The sequence below is a fragment of the Ursus maritimus genome, unplaced genomic scaffold, assembly GCF_017311325.1.
Source record: "Ursus maritimus isolate PB19 unplaced genomic scaffold, ASM1731132v1 scaffold_6, whole genome shotgun sequence".
NCBI classification, from domain to species: domain Eukaryota; kingdom Metazoa; phylum Chordata; class Mammalia; order Carnivora; family Ursidae; genus Ursus; species Ursus maritimus.
Window position 1 is genome coordinate 34466748 of NW_024426774.1, and position 5827 is coordinate 34472574.

Consider the following 5827-nt stretch of genomic DNA (forward strand, 5'->3'; position numbering starts at 1 on the left):
CAGCCAGCGAGAGAGGGAACACAAGCAGGGGGAGTGAGAGAGGAAGAAGCAGGCTCCCAGCGGAGGAGCCTGATGTGGGGCTCGATCCCAAAACGCCGGGATCATGCCCTGTGCCGAAGGCAGACGCTTAACGACTGCGCTACCCAGGCGCCCCTTTTCGTGGGCTTTTGATCAACATTCAGCTTCAGTTGAAAACTTAGTTAAGGAAACTTAGTTAATAGCTTCCAGTAATTTAAACTGTCTTGATAAGTTTAGTATACATGTCTTCCTTAAGTACTTCCATGGTCTCATAAAGGCTCATTTTGAGCCTTTTAATTTCAAGTATTGATTTCGAAATATGATGCATTTTACATTCTCTTAAATGTTCCAACGCTGTTTACAAACTTAGATTTCTACCTAAAGCCACAAGTCTAAAGCAGGCGTGCAGTTACACACAAGCGTCTGAGGGTCCCAAATCTCTAATACGTCACTTGCATAAAATTCCAGAGATGAGTGTCTTTCTTGACACCCAGACTGTAATAACTAAATTTTTTAAAAAAGATTTTATTTATTTACTTGACAGAGATAGAGACAGCCAGCGAGAGAGGGAACACAAGCCGGGGGAGTGGGAGAGGAAGAAGCAGGCTCCCAGCAGAAGAGCCTGACGTGGGGCTTGATCCCAGAACGCCGGGATTACGCCTTGAGCCAAAGTCAGACGCTTAACGACTGAGCCACCCAGGTGCCCCTAACTAAATATTTCTGAACTCATGTGCAATACTTCCGAGATGGGCATTTGGGTGCCTGCTGGGAAGGACAGTCACCTGCAGACCTTGGGTACAATTCCATTCACTTCACTGAGGAATCACCTAAACGTCTGGATCAGGAATTGATTATAGCCTGTTCAAGCAAACAAACTTACACCAAGAAGCATGTACCTAAATGCAAGCACGAGTTCTTTTAAAAAGACTCAATTTTGGTGTTTCATACTAATTTCACATTTAATATCTCCCCTAATACTTTTGAATGATTTTTGTTATAATTAAATATATATATATATATATAAAGATAACATAATGAATGTTTTCACTAACCCCCATGTAGTTTTCCCAGTTTGTCCCAATGTGCAATAAATTGAATTATTTTCTGTGTGTTCCACGATGGCAAAAGACTGGGAAGTACAATGTAAGGATGGTGTGCTATGTGTCAGGCTGCTGACCCACACCACCTTGCTTCATTCTCACAACAGAGGGGACGGAGTGAACGGCCCAGGCTGAAGCCTGTGACTGCTGGCCGGCTGCTTCTCAATTTACATTCGCAAAGGAAGGAAGTAGTAACCATTTACACTTTAGTGTGAATTCATTTCTAGAGCATCATTTCACCTCTACTTGTGAAATAAAAGGCAAATGTTGCATTTAAACTGCACCAGTCAGAGATCCCAGGAGTCTGGCTGGTTTCAGCCACACAAGTGTTTTGACCCGGAGCTGTAGAATACTCTGGTCTGATTCAGCCCTGAGAACACAGGTCTGTTAGGAATTGGGACTGGAGGCCTGAGGGGAGCCAGCTGCTTCCTGGGGGAAGCCCACTACTTTACAGACAAAGCTCCCCCCACAGCTGGGGCCCTTCACACCCTGCTTTATCTGTCCCTCTTCTGGAACACATAGGTGGTATGACTAGCCCGTTTCTCACACAAGCCAACCTGGCTGCTGTTGGCTCCTGAAGCAGGGCTGCTCTGAGCTTCGGGACCCTTCCTTACACTGTTCCCTATCCCAATTGCCCTTCCCACCCAGCTGCATCTTATCCTTTCAAATTCCAGCCAGGTGGCTCTAGGCCGGGGAAGGATATGTGGCTGATCACTGATCATTCTGGTAACTTCCTCGAGGTCCCATTTTCTAAGAGACCCCTCATAAATTCCTCCCCTCTACTTCCAGTTGGAGTCACTGCCTTGTCACTGTAGGACATGAGCCCTCGGCCCCTGCCACACCCCACCAAGACTTCTTAAGAGCAGGAGGGCTCAGCCCAGGGCCAGGCATGCAGGAGACGTACAGCAAAAATGCATGCAACAGAACTAAACCTGAATTTTTGCTGAAAGCAGATATCATGGCTGCTCCCAGAAGGCATGTGCCCTGGCAGGGCTCTGCCTTTGCCCAAAGATCGCAGCTGTCCCACTGCTGTGTCTCCTGAATCCATACCAAAGGAGCCTGGCTTGGAGGGACTGCCGGGATTTGACTTGGGCCGCATGGCCTGCCCTCTCACTACGTGAAAGTGGCTTGGGGTCTCCCACCTAGATTTCCCCTTCCCCTTCCCTGTTCCTCTGCCTAGGACGAGGTAGTGGCTCCAGAGGGCCTTTGAGGGCATCTTTGCATGCCCCTCCGTACACAGAGAGGTAGACTGAGGCAGGGAGAAGGCACGTGCCCAAGATCGTGGGTGTTAGTACCCGCGGGGCGGCCCCTCCTTGGATTCAGCTGCAGAATTTCAGCTATGGGTAGGGCCAAATAGCAAGACCCAGGCCCTGAACCGCTTCCGCAAGCGTCTGTCCGGGAGCACTGCAGGGGGAGGGAGGCTGGGAAGCTGGGTCAGGCCGGGGGTGCCACTGGCAGCTCTGGAAACCTAGGCATGTACCAGATAGACAGAAGCTAATTAAAGGAACGTGATGGTTTTTAACCATGTGATGACATTGCAATTCTCCTGTAACCCTGTGGCCTGCCATTCCTCCTCCCCTCAGTTCCCCTGGGACCTGCCATGGTAGCTCAGCTCCTGCCCAGCATGTGTCCCTCTCTGGCGCAGGCTCACCACCAAGGGACCCAGGAGGATCTGGGCATTTGGTGAACACAGCAGAGCACAAAAGGGTGGAGGGGGTGCTAATGGCCAGGAAGGGCATCAGACAGAAACCCCTCCTTCCTCCTTCCAGGCAGAGGAGATCTTTTCTCACGGCTTGGGCCCAGCCATCACCCGGCCACAGTGACAGTGAGGGACAGAGGGGGTCTCTGCAATACTCATCCCCTTTCCTTCAGCTCTGATTCAACAAACTACAAAGGCACAGCATGTCCCTAGGCCTCAGTTTCCCCATGTGTGAGGCAGTGGGCAGAGCTCTGAAGACAGGAGGTCCCTCTGTGTAACTCCCTGCACAGAAGAAACCTTCCCTGGTGAGATCCCCAGAGATCGCGCCACCTGCCGCTTCTGACTGACCACCTGCTGTCACGGGCCCTCTCCTGGTATTCGAGTGGAGCCCATACGCCACCCAGTGGGACATCTGGGTAACTGCATTGAGCTCTTTCAACCTGTTTCCCACCTCCATCGGGCTCCTGAAAGATAATCCATTAAAAGGAGTCTTAACTCTGGAAGGAGAAAGAGTTCCATCATCTTAATGACAGTTTTCTATCATTGCGGAAGGAAGGAATGTGACCTCAGGGGTGTCTCATGGGTTCCTGCCAGTTTCGATTAAACAAGTCCGTAATGTTTACGCTTCACGGGCTCCAAACCTACTGCTGACTCCACTTTTCCACGGCCTCACAGCCACACCTTCCCCTACGTGCGCCTTGAGATGACTTGACAGAAACACACCTTGACATTCCTACACCTTGGTATGGTTACACCTCCACCTAGCTGGACCTGGAACTGACTTCCCCTTGGCATGACCTCACGCCGATCTCGCTCCATCTCGATGTACTGCACCTAGATATTATAGTGTGGGGAGACCCACGCATCCCAGCTTATGGAGAGAACGTGCTCGGAAGCAGCGGCATGCCTGAGTTCACAGAGGCAGAAGCAGCGTCCTCTGGCCTCTCCTCCCCCCCTCCATGACCTCCCAGTTCGGGTCTGGGCCAGGGAGCTTGGTGGAGCTGACCGTGAGAAAACTGTCCGCTGCATTTCCTTCTTCCTAGAGGCAAGAGTGGGCACCCATGTAAGGAAAAAAGGGCACGCTCTGTGGGCTGCCTCCTTCCTCGCCTGGTGGGGGCGGGCCAGGGAGGGCAGGGAAGGGCGATGATGGTAAAATATCCAAGTGCCAAACCCCTGCCCTTGAAGATCTTGTCGTCTAGTCAGGGAGACCCCGTAGGCCATGGGGCAACTCGGTGGGACAGCAGCACACATCCCTGGTGCAGAGGCAACCCAAGGAGGCAGTGATTAACCGCAGGGGACGAGAAAGATCTCCTGCGAGATCAACAAGGGTTTTTCATGTAGACAAGAGGGACAGGGCCTTCGTGTTCCCAGTAGGAGGGAACAGAATGTTCAGCACACGCACGGAGGCAACAGCAGGACTGAGTTGGCTACAGCCATTGTCCCGACATGGGGTCACCAGGCGGGGCCAGGGCAGGGGAGCAGCTGGACATGGGGTAAGGGTCACACCTGCATTTAGGGCCTGGGCAGCCACTTCCCAAGGGACTTGGACTTTATTTTGACAACAGTGAAAGATTTGGGGGCAGGGAGGGACAGAATTTGATCCATGGCTGGAGGACTGGCCAAATGTTCCTGAGGACGGTGCCTGGCTCTGGGGACTCAGGTCCTGCAATACCCAGTGATGAGGGACTGCAAGGTCCCTGAGCCTGGGGAGAGCCCTACACAGACAGGAGAGCTGGCCCCCAGGGTTGGAAGGTGCTGGCAGGCTGGGCAGTATGGCCACTGTGGGTGAACTTGGGGGAGTCAGGGCTCAGGGCCTGGTCCACTGTGGGTCATGGCTGGGGCGCCTTGCAGTGCGGCAAGAGAGAAGGACAGCGTTCTGTCAAGAAGAGTGGGAACGGCGCAGAGGGCCGGGCAAGGGGTCCACTGTGTCTATGGGGGCCTCCTCACTTCCCAGGCCCAGCTAGTGCACCCCTAGCTTTGCCTGAGCTGGGAGTTCGTTTCTGGAACTTGTACTCAAACCGTCCTTACTAAAGTGGAAATGACACGAGCCCAAGTCCTGGAGACAAACTCGGCCTCCCTCGAAGCTGCCCCAGGAGCAAGGCTGATGGGCTGGGCCCTCAAACCCTCCCCCAGGTGTTTTTGGTAAAACTGCTCTCAGGATGTGTGGGAAGGTGGCCAGTCCAGCTGCTAATGTCACGAAAGTGACCAAGTTAACACTTCTTACTGTACAAACAACTTTTATTTGGATATGGCTACTTGGTAAATATTGAACAGTAATCATCCCAGGCAATAAAATGAGGGATAAATGTTGGCTTTTCAAGGTATCATGGTGATTGGAAAGTGAGTGGTCAACAAGAATAAACCAGATTTTTCTCTTTGGTGGCTCCCTGTACCCACCCCCTGCCCCCCAGGAGCAGCAAAAAAATAGGTACAAAACTGTAAGCCCTAGAATCGGTTAAGACTAGACCCTTCCATGTAATAATTTATTTCACTTCAAAACCAGAGCAGACAAGTGCAGCTGTGGGGCTGTACCCTACTTGCCTGGGTCAGACGGAAGACGGGGGCTGGAAGCCCTGCACAGATGAAGACAGGCCAGAGAGCTCAGCTTCCTTTGAGAAACATTTACTTTGAAATCAAGCACCTCGATTGTATGTTTCTGTGTGCATAACGCCAGCCTTTCTTTGAGAATGGCACCAGATCGCGGATGCCTTTGCATGTCAGGGTGTGTGAGCCCTTCCCTGCATGGGGCTCCACCCAGCTGGCACCACGCAGGGGGATGCAGGGGGCGTGGGTGCATGTGGCAGGGTACAGACCTTGGGGCGGGGGGTCCTTCCAGCCCTGCCTGAGATGTCCCACGTGTGGGACAGAAGCCCATGGAAGAATCCTTGCCTGGAACAGCCTGCCTCTTTCCTTGACAGTCTTCTCTGAGGTAAAAGGTGGCTTCGGAGGCCGGTTTCTGACAGGCCTGACTTGTGGAGAAGCAGGCCGCACCTTCCCCCCCCACCCCCCA